Genomic DNA, 13691 nt, shown 5'->3' with positions numbered 1-13691 from the left:
AGCTTCTACTTCTAAAAAGTCTAATTCAAAGTCTCTCACCTTTGCCGCTTGCTATAGACCACCCTCTGCCCCCAGCTGTGCCCTGGACACCATATGTGAATTGATTTCCCCCATCTATCTTCTGAGCTCGTGCAGCTAGGTGACCTAAACTGGGACATACTTAACACCCCGGGCTTCCTACAATCTAGGCTTGATGCCCTCAATCTCACACAAATTATCATTGAACCTACCAGGTACAACCCCAAATCTGTAAACATGGCACCCTCAAGCACCCTCATAGATATCACCCTAACTAACTCACTCTCCAAATACACCTCTGCTGTTTTCAACCAAGATCTCAGCAATCACTGCCTCATTGCCTGCATCCGTAATGGGTCTGCGCTCCCTAATGGGTCAAACACTTCCTAAAACACTGCTGCCTTTCTAATTGACCTGCCCGGGGTATCCTGGAATGATATTGACCTCACCCCATCAGTAGAGGATGCCTGGTTATTCTTTAAAAGTGCCTTCCTCACCATCTTAAATAAGCATGCTCCATTAAAAAAATGTAGAACTAGGAATAGATATAGACCTTGGTTCACACCACACCTGTCTGCCCTTGACTAGCACAAAAACATCCTGTGGCGTTCTGCATTAGCATCGAATAGCCCCCGTGATATGCAACTTTTTAGGGAAGTAAGGAACCAATATACACTGGCAGTTAGGAAAGCTGAGGCTAGCTTTTTAAAACAGCAATGTGCAGCCTGTAGCACAAACTCAAAAAAGTTCTGTGACCGTAAAGTCCATGGAGAATAAGAGCACCTCCTCCCAGCTGCCCACTGCACTGAGGCTAGGAAACACGGTCTCTACCGATAAATCCACTAAAATTGGGAATTTCAATAAGCAATTTTCTGCGGCTGGCCAGGCATTCCACCTGGCTACCCCTACCCCGGTCAACAGCCCTGCACTCCCCACAGCAACTCGCCCAAACCTCCCCCAATTCTCCTTCACCCAAATCCAGGTAGCTGATGTTCTGAAAGAGCTGCAAAATCTGGACCCCTACAAATCAGCCAGGCTAGACAATCTGGACCTTCTTTCTAAAATTATCTGCCGAAATTATTGCAACCCCTATTACTAGCCTGTTCAACCTCTTTTTTGTATCGTCTGAGATTCCCAAAGATTGGAAAGTTGCCGCGATCATCCCCCTCTTCAAAGGGGGAGACACTCTAGACCCAAACTGCTACAGACCTATATCTATCCTACCCTGCCTTTCTAAGGTCTTTGAAAGCCAAGTTAACAAACAGATTACCAACCATTTCGAATCTCACCGTACCTTCTCCGCCATGCAATCTGGTTTCAGAGCTGGTCACCGGTGAACCTCAGCCACGCTCAAGGTCCTAAACGATATCATAACCGCTATCGATAAGAGACATTATTGTGCAGCCGTATTCATCGACCTGGCTAAGGCTTTCGACTCCGTCAATCGCAACATTCTTATTGGCAGACTCAACAGCCTTGGTTTCTCAAATGATTATCTCGCTTGGTTCACCAACTACTTCTTCGATAGAGTTCAGTATGTCAAATCGGAGGGCCTGTTGTCCGGACCTCTGGTAGTCTCTATGGGGGTGCCACAGGGTTCAATTCTCAGGCCGACTCTCTTCTCTGTATACATCATTGATGTCGCTCTCACTACTGGTGATTCTTTGATCCACCTCTACGCAGACGGGGTTATCCCCCTTTGAAGAGGGGGATAACCGCGGCAGCTTTCCAATCTTTGGGGATCTCAGATGATACGAAAGAGAGGTTGAACAGGCTGGTAATAGGGGTTGCGACATTGGCGGCGGATAGTTTCAGAAATAGAGGGTCCAGATTGTCAAGCCCAGCTGATTTGTATGGGTCCAGGTTTTGCAACTCTTTCAGAACATCTGCTATCTGGATTTGGGTAAAGGAGAAGCTGGGGAGGCTTGGGCGAGTAGCTGCGTGGGGGGCGGAGCTGTTGGCTGAGGTTGGAGTAGCCAGGAGGAAAGAATGGCCAGCTGTCGATTATCATGGATTTATCGATGGTGACTGTGTTACCTAGCCTCAGTGCAGTGGGCAGCTGGGAGGAGGTGCTCTTGTTCTCCATGGACTTTACAGTGTCCCTGAACTTTTTGGAGTCAGAGCTAAATGATGCAAATTTCTGCTTGAAAAAGCTGGCCTTTGCTTTCCTGACTGACTGCGCGTATTGGTTCCTGACTTCCCTGAACAGTTGCATATCGCGGGGGCTATTCGATGCCACAGGATGTTTTTTTGCTGGTCGAGGGCAGTCAGGTCTGGAGTGAACCAAGGGCTACATCTGTTCTTAGTTCTGCATTTTTGGAACGGAGCATGCTTATCTAAGATGGTGAGGAAGTTACTTTTAAAGAATGACCAGGCATCCTCAACTGACGGGATGAGGTCAATATCCTTCCAGGATACACGGGCCAGGTCGATTAGAAAGGCCTGCTCGCAGAAGTGTTTTAGGGAGCGTTTGACAGTGATGAGGGGTGGTCGTTTGATCGCGGGCCCGTAGCGGATACAAGCAATGAGGCAGTGATCACTGAGATCCTGATTGAAGACAGCGGAGGTGTATTTGGAGGGCAAGTTGGTCAGGATGATGTCTATTAGGGTGCCCATGTTTACGGATTTTGGGTTGTACCTGGTGGGTTCCTTGATGATTTGTGTGAGATTGAGGGCATCTAGCTTAGCATCTAGCCAGTTTAGGAGACCTAACAGATCAAACTCTGAAGCTAGATGGGGGGTGATCAATTCACAGATTGTCTCCAGGGCACAGCTGGGAGCTGAGGGGGGTCGGTAGCAGGCGGCAACAGTGAGAGACTCATTTCTGGAGAGATTAATTTTTTTAATTAGAATTTCGAACTGTTTGGGTATGGACCTGGAAAGTATGATATTACTTTGCAGGCTATCTCTGCAGTAGATTGCAACTCCTCCCCCTTTGGCAGTTCTATCTTGACGGAAAATGTTATAGTTGGGTATGGAAATCTCAGAATTTTTGGTGGCCTTCCTAAGCCAGGATTCAGACACGGCAAGGACATCAGGGTTGGCAGAGTGTGTTAAAGCAGTGAGTAAAACAAACTTAGGGAGGAGGCTTCTGATGTTGACATGCATGAAACCAAGGCTTTTTCGATCACAGAAGTCAACAAATGAGGGTGCCTGGGGACATGCAGGGCCTGGGTTTACCTCCACATCACCCGAGGAACCGAGGAGGAGTAGGATGAGGGTGCGGCTAAAGGCTATCAAAACTGGTCGCCTAGAGCGTTGGGGACAAGGAATAAAAGGAGCAGATTTCTGGGCATGGTAGATTATATTCAGGGCATAATGTGCAGACAGGGGTATGGTGGGGTGCGGGTACAGCGGAGGTAAGCCCAGGCACTGGTGATAAGAGAGGTTGTATCTCTGGACATGCTAGTTATAATGGGTGAGGTTATCGCATGTGTGGGAGGTGGGACAAAGGAGGTATCAGAGGTATGAGGAGTGGAACTAGGAGCTCCATTGTAAACTAAAACAATGATAACTAAACTGAACAACAGTATACAAGGCATATCGATATTTGAGAGAGACATACATGAACAGAATGGAGTACCGTGATTAATGGACAGTCCAGCGGGCATCAGCTATGTAGCCAAGTGATCATAGTGTCCAGGGGGCAGTAGTAGATGGAACAGGGAAGCCGCACTACGCTAGCATGCGGGCGACACAGCGTTTAAAGTTAGTAGCCCGGGGCTAGTAGGAGCGTCTGCTCCGACGGAGGCCGGTTGAAGGCACAGCGGATGGAGTGTTCGTCGGCAGACCAGTCGTGGTGGTGCGGCGGAGCGCCGTGCCGATAGAGAATCCAAGCCAGATGGCGAAAGAGGTATTGTAGAATTTAGTTTGCTAGCCTGGAGATGTGCCTGGCTCACGGCTAACTGGTGCTAGCTTCGTGGCAGTGGCGTTAGCCACTATAGCAAATCGGTAGCAGCGGTGATCCGGTGCCAAGGTCCAGAGTTTACAGCAAGGATCCGGTGGAGTATTGGGCTCTAGCCGTGTATGACTGGAGTTCGGGTGAGCAGCTGAGTAGGCCGGGAGGTGGGCCCCAGGGATAGCTTTGGTACTGGGTGCAAGCTAGCTGTGAGGATCAGAAGTAGTGGTCCAGGGATTACGGCAGGAATCCGGCTTTGTTGTGGAGAGACTGGTATTGGTAGACTGGCGAGTATTATCCAGGCTAAAAACAGGGCTGGCTGTGCAGAAGGTAAAAGCCGCTAGCAGTGGCTAACAATGACTAGATAGCTTGTAGCTAATTAGCTGGTTAGTTTCTGGTGGTTCTTGAATGTGTTCTAAAATTAAAAATAATAGTGATTCCGTATCACATTGGGTGAGGCAGGTTACCGGAAGGTTTAATCGAATTAAAAATCGAAAAGAGATTGAAAATAAAATTGAAATATATGTACAAAAAATATGAAGAATATAAAAGTACACGAGAGGACGAACAAAACACCTCTTCACTGCTACGCCATCTTGGATAGATTTAAAACAAAAGTTGAAATGGATGGAAACACATTGAACTTTTGATTTTTTTTACATATAAACAAAAATTAATTTTGTGTGCACCATTTCATCACACACTGATTTGGAGGAAACCTACCACTGGTGGGAATATCTGCATATTTTCTTTATGCGGATTCGAGAATATTTGCACAAAAATCTGTTGCCAATTGGATGGAATCCTAGCGAATATCAAGAATGCATAACTTTCCCAGTTGGGTTGCTTACGTTCTTTAGCAAGATATTTTCCGGTGTGCAATTGCTCATAAAGCCATTCAACTAAGTTGTGCTATGAATGGGGTGCAGTCTGTATGAACCTGGCACACAAATGTAATACAGGTGCCTGTGTCCCAAATAGCAGACAATTCCCTAAATAGTGCACTACTTTTGACCAGGGCCAACAAGGCACTATGTAGCGAATAGGGTTCCATTTGGGACTCAGCCTGTGTTTCTTCAGATGGTCTTAATTTCTTATTGACTGTATGGTAACGTCACAGTTGACAGCCTCAGAGTCACAAGGAGTTGGTGTCAGTATCTCTGTAACTTTGAGGCTGTTCTAATATGGCCACAGTTCAAGGTTGTTATCTGATGTGTTATCTGCGGTCAAGGCTTTTGCATTGTCCTTGTATGCCATGTATATGGATGATTGCAATGCCTTTAGGCTAGGGCTCAATTGCTAAATGTTTAAAAGAAAAATATATACATGATTTGCAAAATGGGCAACATTATAGATTTTCTCCCCCCCTTGGGGCTCCTCCTTTAACCTTTACTCACTGCCCTGCCCTCTTCTCTGTCCCCCATCACAAACTATGGGATGTCTGAGAGAATTAATTTGATAGTTAGTCTTCTTATTTGCGTTATGGTAACCAGAGGTAGACCCCTTACTAAATCCTTTTGTATGGCCACTTTGCGGTGGTCATTAAATAGGTATAAATACCCCCCTCTTAGGTCAATTATGACCCACTGCTTGAATAATGGCACAGCCACCAAAATGTCTCTGCAGAGCAAAACAAGTCAAACCAAACTGAGACGGGAAAATGCAACATTTAGCTGCAGTCATTCTTCTACCAGGCTAGTCAAACAAGTCACTGCACCGTTATCCACTTGAGCACTGAATGGCAATTGGGGGGAAAGCTGCTGCAATAGAGGATGAAACAAAACAGTCAGAACAAAATGGAGGCAGCTAGTATTATGGGAGGTTGCTTTTTCCCCAGAAAATGTGTCCCTTTTTCACTGGTCAAAGTTTTTTTCACTCTGTGTACTGTTTGCACTTCATCTCGTTTGGCTCCAATTGTCAAGCGTTTTTGGTGTATTTTTCCTAGTTATTTGGAAATGATGCAGACAATTACATTGATAGAAGCCACAATCTATTTGCATTATTAAAGCTGATCAACCTCACCCCCAAACAAAACATCCTAACACTTCCAGTTCCTATGTGTTCTTGAGAATAGAAACATTTTTTTGTTTATAAGCAAACGTCACACTAAAGTTATGAGCGTACATCCTTGCAACAAAGAGCTCTGTAGCATGATTGTTAACGCTGATGTCGGGACCCTGACAACTTAACAGTGAGTGAGTGATGACCATGAAAACATGCAAGACTGATGGCTTTAGTTATGTTCAACAAGTATTATACTTCTGGATTTATCTAGATCTATTTATGATATTTTACTTTGCCTCGTTGGTTTGCTAACTTGCTAAGTAATCAATCCTCGGATGACATCTGCGCTCTTGTAGACCAGGGGTACTTAAATACTGTTTCAGAAAGTCCGGTCACACACATTTCCTACAGTGCCTTGCAAAAGTATTCATCCCCTTTCCTATTTTGTTGCATTACAACCTGTAATTTACATTTATTTTTATTTGGATTTCATGTAATGGACATACACAAAAAAATAAAAAAAATATGAAAAGTGGTGTGTGTTGTGGGTGGGTGTTGGGTGGGTGGGTGTTCTCACCCCATTTGCTATGGAGCCCCTAAATAAGATCTGGTGCAATCAATTATCTTCAGAAGTCACATAATTAGTAAAAGTCCACCTGTGTGCAATTTAAGTGTCACATGATCTCAGTATATATAAACACAGTTGTTTTATATATATGAATCCAACCTAAGTATATGTAAACTTCCGACTGTACACCTGTTCTGAAAGACCCCAGAGTCTGCAACACCACTAGGCATGGGGCACCACCAAGCAAGTGGAACCATGAAGACCAAGGAGCTCTCCAAACAGGTCAAGGACAAAGTTCTGGAGAAGAACAGAGCAGGGTGAGGTCATAATAAAATATCCACAACTTTGAACATCCGACAGAGCACCATTAAATCCATTATTAAAAAAATTGAAAGAATATGCCACCACAACAAACCTGCCAAGAGAGGACTGCCCACCAAAACTCATGGAGTAGGCAAGGAGGGATTTAATCAGAGATGCAACAAAGATAACCCTGAAGGAGCTACAAAGCTCCACAGCGGAGATTGGAGAATCTGTCCATAGGAACACTTTAAGCCGTATACTTCACAGAGCTTGGCTTTACGGAAGAGTGGCTAGAAAAAGCCATTGCTTATAGAAAAAAATAAGCAAACACGTTTGGTGTTCAGAATAAAAGGCATGTGGGAGTCTCCCCAAACATATGGAAGAAGGTACTCTGGTCAGATGAGACTAAAATTGAGCTTTTAGGCCATCAAGGAAAACGCTATGTCTGGCGCAAACCCAACACCTCTCATCATTCCAAGAATACCATCTTGGCAGGGACTGGGAACTGGTCAGAATTGAAGGAATGATAGATACAAGGAAATTCTTGAGGAAAACCTGTTTCAGTCTTCCAGAGATTTGAGACTGTGACAGAGGTTCACCTTCCAGCAGGACAATGACCCTAAGCACACTGCTAAAGCAACACCTCAATCCAATTGAGAATCTGTGGTATGACTTAAATATTGCTGTACACCAGCGGAACCCATCCAACTTGAAGGAGCTGGAGCAGTTTTACCTTGAAGAATGTGAAAAAATCCAAGTGGCTGGCTAGATGTGCCAAGCTGATAGAGACATACCCCAAGAGACTTGCAGCAGTAGTTGCTGTCAAAGGTGGCTCTACAAAGTATTGACTTTGAACTGGGGGGTGAATAGTTATGCACGCTCAAGTTTTCTGTTTTTTGTCTTATTTCTTGTTTGTTTCACAAAAAATATATATATTTTGCATCTTGCATATTGTGTAAATCAAGTGATACAACCCCCCCCCCCCCAGAAATCTATTTTAATTCCAGGTTGTAAGGGAACAAATAGGAAAAATGCCACGGGGGTGAATACTTTCGCAATCCACTGTAGGTGGCAAAGGTCTGGATATAAAAAATAAATATCAGCTTAGTAACGAACCCCCACCTCGTGACCCATGCAACCCCAATAGATAACCGACATACAGTAATAGGCTACTGTTGTCTTTTTGATGAAAGAGACACTGGACCTTAGTGACGGGTCACGGGTCTAGACCCAGGAAAACTTCATTCACACTTCAAGAAATGTCACAATGTTAGCCCAATTAGCTGGAGAGAGTGAGAACATTCTGCAACCACAATGTCCTGAGAGATTGCTAGCCAGTGGGGAATTCTGACAATTTGGGTAGGGCCCTGGTGGCTGTGACATCACTTCTTCCTGGGTACATCAAAGACTTTGACCCAGTAAACCCTAAAAGTGGTCACTGGTAATATTCTGTCCACAGTACATATTTAGAGCCTCGCGGTAAACAATAACACATTATTAACATTGCTTTAGGGTATAAGTTAAGGTCAATTGGCTAGCCTCTGGAATGTGGTATGCATCCCAAATGGCACCCTATATAGTGCTTTACATTTGACAACCGCCTGAGGATGTGGTCAAAGGTGAGGATGTAGGAACTAAGGTTGGGAAGTGAACAAGGTCTGATAGGAGGTGATGACATCTGGCATTCGGTAAGATGCCTAAGCACTGCAATACCATGCAGTGTGCGAATCAACACATTGCAATGATATCCATTCTTAAGATCTATTTTTAGTTATATCATGGTATACAGTACCAGTCAAAAGTTTTGGCACACATGCTCATTCCAGGGGTTTTCTTTATGTGTCTATTTTCTACATTGTAGAATAATAGTGAAGACATCAAAACTATTAAATAACACATATGGAATTAAGTAGTAACCAACAAAAGTGTTAAACAATTCAATTCTTCAAAGTAACCACCTTTTGCCTTGATGGCAGCTTTGCACACTCTTGGCATTCTCTCAAACCAGCTTCATGAGGTAGTCAGCTGGAATGCATTTCAAGTAACAGGTGTACCTTGTTAAAAAGACATTTGTGGAATTTGTTTCCTCCTTAATGCATTTTTGCCAATCAGTTGTGTTGTGACAAGATAGCCCTCTTTTGGTAAAAGGCAGAGTCCATGTAATGGCAAGAACAGCTCAAATAAGCAAAGAGAAACGACAGTCCATCATTACTTTAAGACATGAAGGTCAGTCAATGAGCAGATTAGTCTGTTACTTTAAACCGTTAAGGTCAATCTGAAAATGTCAAGAACTGAACGTTTCTTCAAGTGGAGTCACAAAAACCATCAAGCGCTATGATGAAACTGGCTCTCATGAGGACCACCACAGGAAAGGAAGACCCAGAGTTACATCTGCTGCAGAGGATACATTTATTACATGCTGTCCAAACCGGACGCGCACAAGTCGATTTTGTTCACCAACACCAGAAGCGATCAGGACACGTAGGTTGAAATATCTGAACCAATTATATAAATTTGGGGTCAGGATGAAAAGCATTAAACATTTATGGCAATTTAGCTAGCTAGCTTGCTGTTGCTAGCTAATTTGTCCTGGGATATAGGTCCTCAACTCCGATAATTCATCCACAGATAAAATGTAAATCAAATTTGTTTCTCGTCATCTCTCCTTCCTTCAGGCTTCTTTTTATTCATTGGACATTATTTGACTGTTGACAACCAACTTCATGGTGCATTACTACAGCCGACTGGAGTGTGGACGTCAGTTCATCTTTCAAAAACAAATGAGGAGATGGCAAGTGGGTAAATGCTTCTAAAAACTAATGAGGAGATTTGAGAGGCGCGTTAGAGCCAACTTCTATTTTAACGCCTGGCCACACAGATGCTCGCTGTCGCGCAATGATTGAATAACGTATACATTTATTTTGCAACGCATGCGCACGTGACGTGAGCGGTGTGGTCAGCATGTTAGAGTTAACTGCAACTCAGATTGCAGCCCAAATAAATGCTGCAAAGAGTTCAAGTAACAGACACATCTCAACATCAACTGTTCAGAGGAGACTGCGTGAATCATGGTCGAATTGCCGCAAAGAAACCACTAAGGACAATAATAAGAAGATACTTGCTTGGGCCAAGAAACACGAGCAATGGACATCAGACCGTTGGAAATCTGTCCTTTGGTCTAATGAGTCCAAATTTTAGATTTTTGGTTCCAACAGCCGTGTCTTTGTGAGACGCAGAGTAGGGGAACGGATGATCCCCACATGTGTGGGTCCCACTGTGAAGCATGGAGGAGGAGGTGTGACGGTGTGGAGGTGCTTTACCGGTGACACTCTTGATGATTTATTTAGAATTCAAGGCACACAGCGTTCTGCAGCAATACGCCATCCCATCCGGTTTGCACTTAGTGGGATTAGCATTGGTTTTTCAAGAGGACAATGACCCACCCCACCTCCAGGCTGTGTAAGGGCTACTTGACCAAGAAGGAGAGTGATGTAGTGCTGCATCAGATGACCTGGCCTCAACCCAATTGATATGGTTTGGGATGAGTTGGACTGCGGAGTGAAGGAAAATCTGTCAACAAGTGCTCAGCATATGTGGGAACTCCTTCAAGACTGTTGGTAAATAATTCCATGTGAAGCTGGTTGAGATAATCCCACGATTGTGCAAAGGGTGGCTACTTTTAAGAATCTAAAATCTGAAATATATGTTTATTTGCTTAACACTTTTATGGTTACTACATGATTCCATATGTGTTATTTCATAGTGTTGATGTCTTCACTATTATTCTACAATGTAGAAATGTGTAAAAATGAAGAAAAACCCTTGAATGAGTAGGTGTGTCCACACTTTTGACTGGTACTGTATATTTGTTTTTTTAGCACAGCTGTTGTCCCATTTACAACAGGGTTGTGTTCATTATGCTCCAAATTAAAGAAAACCGTTTGAAACAAACTGAGACTGGACCAATAAGAAACACAAATTTTCGGTTTCACCTGCCAAACTTTAAAAAAACATTTTCAGTTACCTGCCCTAATAAACTTGATCCACTGGAGCGAGTGGCCTTTGATAGACCTCACAAAGATAGGGGGAGTCAGTGGTATTTAAATAAAAGTCTCTCTGGAACAAGGCTGAGAGTTTCCTAAAATGGACATTATACACCAGTACCATGGCTGAGGGTGTCCTACAATGTGCCCCGTACCTCACATGGTTTCAGCATGTTGTCCTCAGATGTCCATATGGCTCCCAAGGACATGATGAGGCGATATATATGGGCCACATTTTTCAAACATGAGCTCAGCATTTCCCACAGGGGTTGTGTTGAGAGATGCATCAGTTACAGACTATGCCCTGTGGCCTGCAGGCAGGAGGAAAACAATTTTATGACAGCATTTCAAACAAATTGTGTTTTTGAAGGAATGTTCCGTACATTTTTTACCAAACATTTGTTATCCAGATTACGAACATGTAGGAGTGTGAAAACCGCGTCCAAACGCGTTCTGCATATCAAAAGCTATGTATGGTAATTTTCCCAGATTTTACCCTCCGTGACGGATTTGGTGATAATCACATTTTCTTTTTCAAAACTACAACAAGCTTTAGATTTCCTGATCTCTGTTTTTCCCACCCCCTGAACATGGGGAATTTTAAAAAGTTGGCGTTCCCAGTTAAAACAGCCATGAGAGTGTAGTTCTGTGTCAGTCAGAGAGCTTCTCTTTACAGTCAGATAACTTATAGTTTATAGAATGACTCCTGCGGAGTTGGATGATTACAACTTATATTAAGTGTTGTTGAATAGTCAGAATCACCTTTATTTGCCAGGTACATTTACACATATCTGGAATTTGACTTAGTGAGAAGGTGTTGCCAGCAATAGACAATGTATAAAAACCAGTGGGGGCTGCTGAGGGGAGAACGGTTCATAGTAACAAATGGAACTGCATTAAACACTTAAAAAACATGTGTTTAATTTATTTGATACCATTCCACTGACGCCGCTCCAGTTATTACCACAAGCCCGTTCTCCCCAATTAAGGTGCCACCAACCTCCTGTGATAAAAACAGAATACAGTATCAGAACAGTAAACATTAAACTGTGGAGTTTGTCAGTTTTTGTCAGTTCGGCTAGTTGACTGACTTGTAGTTGTAGACATGTCCTTTCGCAATATTTTGATGCATGAAGACAGCATTTCGGGGCACAAACCAGTTGGCAATGTGTCCCCAATATTCAGTAGCTCATCCAGAGTGAAAGTAGTCCGCATATTGATGCAAATCCAGGAGTAAACAAACAAAAACAACAAAGATTTGAACAGCAACAAAAGCTGGGGAGGTTCGTACGAACACTTACTGTGGAAACTGACAGTAATGCCTACAGAGACAGTGTTTGTTGTAACGTGTAAGACAATGCACAAAAGGCTGGAGAAAACAGCCTAAACCAGATGGGCCAAGAGAACAGATGACAGCAGACAATGTTTTGCTCCTGCTAGCTAATGTTTTTGTATCGGCATAATTGAATATAGTGCTGTTGTGTATCGTTAGACTGCTATCGCTACTAGATCATTTTCGAGTTCTGCCTGGTTTGTGTGTGTCCAGCTAGTGTCCATCTTGCCAGAATATACACACTCTACGGATACACTTGTTTAAACTGAGCTGCACTGAAGTCGGAACACAATCATGGTTTCATTAAGACACCATGTAGCCTGTGTGAGATGTAGGTCGAAAAATTTACCTCAATGCAGGGATGTGATATGCCACTCTACTCCAAATTGGACCTTTATCCACATTGCTCTATCGAGAAGATTGAAATACTGCTAGTTTTCCCGGAAAACTTCCCTTTTCGTCCTTATGCTAGCTAGCAGTAACCATAGCAGCCATTATGGAATGGCACGTTGTGTTGAACAATAAAACAGCTGGTTAGCTAGCATGAGTATGAAAAGGGCAGTTTTCCTGGTAAACTAGCAGTATTACAATCTCCTCAATGGAGCAGTGTTTGGTGCGGAACATTTTTATTCCTGAATTTATTTAGGCTTGCCATAACAAAGAGGTTGAATATTTATTCTGCCCTACAAAGGCAAAACACAGAAACTACACTTTTGGTCCAAATTGAGTTACAACTGAAATCAGGCTTTGTAGTATTTGTTTTATCTTGTGACAAAGTGCCCTGGTTCAATTATGTTCAATTTCAGAGAAAATGTAATGTGTAAGTTACTGCACTTTGTTCCACCTTGTTTCTATTAATTTAGTTACTCTACCATACAAAGGCAAAGAGCAGTAACTACCTAAATAGTAAAACTGAGAAAAATGTCTTGAAAGTGTATTTGCTGTCCAGCCAAATATGTTGTAGGTACATAAGTGATAATGCACTGATGCATGAACTTATTATGAAGTAATAATTATGCACATCAACCATGACCACTGATTTCACCCCTAAGTCAACTAAACGACCATACACATTCCAGTTGTGGAAAGCTCTTAGAGACTTACCAAAAAAGACTCACAGCTGTAATCGCTGCCAAGATGTTTCTGCAAAGTATTGACTCAAAACGTATGCAAATTAGATACTTCTGAATGTAACTTTCAATACATTTGCTAAAATAACAAAATAATACATGTTTTCACATTGTGTGTGGGTGTAGATGGGTGAGAGAAAATAAACATTTCATCCATTTTGAATGAAGGCTGTAACACAACAACATGCGGAATAAAAGTCAAAGGGTATGAATACTTTGTGAAGGCATTGTTCTCAATTAAAAAATGACACCAATAGACGATGTATATGAGGCAAACCATATACCAGATGTTGTGTGTGTTGTTTAATTGCTGACATACAATCATTTAGTGCAAATCCAACCCGCGTAATTTAGGTAGAGTATGAAAATAAGGAGATGACAATTGGGCTACAGG

General features: G+C 42.9%; 1 protein-coding gene and 2 long non-coding RNA genes across 4 annotated transcripts in view; 2 read left to right on the top strand and 1 right to left on the bottom strand.

The window, feature by feature from the left end:
- Positions 1-13691, top strand: part of LOC149971349 (uncharacterized) — an 812381-nt gene that overhangs the window by 300086 nt on the left and 498604 nt on the right. The gene's annotated exons all lie outside the window — the stretch shown is intronic.
- LOC110506257 (MAM domain-containing glycosylphosphatidylinositol anchor protein 1) overlaps positions 1-13691 on the top strand; it is a 399885-nt gene that overhangs the window by 180282 nt on the left and 205912 nt on the right. The gene's annotated exons all lie outside the window — the stretch shown is intronic.
- The window catches only part of LOC149971351 (uncharacterized), a 34394-nt gene continuing 23696 nt past the window's right edge, over positions 2994-13691 (bottom strand). Inside the window, exon 4 of the long non-coding RNA XR_016492163.1 lies at positions 2994-4123. This is a non-coding gene — a long non-coding RNA (uncharacterized LOC149971351). The remainder of the gene's footprint in view (positions 4124-13691) is intronic.

Source organism: Oncorhynchus mykiss, chromosome 26 (assembly GCF_057628025.1).
Source record: "Oncorhynchus mykiss isolate SJ-2025 chromosome 26, ASM5762802v1, whole genome shotgun sequence".
NCBI lineage: Eukaryota > Metazoa > Chordata > Actinopteri > Salmoniformes > Salmonidae > Oncorhynchus > Oncorhynchus mykiss.
Note: the sequence above shows the minus strand (reverse complement) of the source record. Positions and strands in the feature narration are given on the sequence as shown.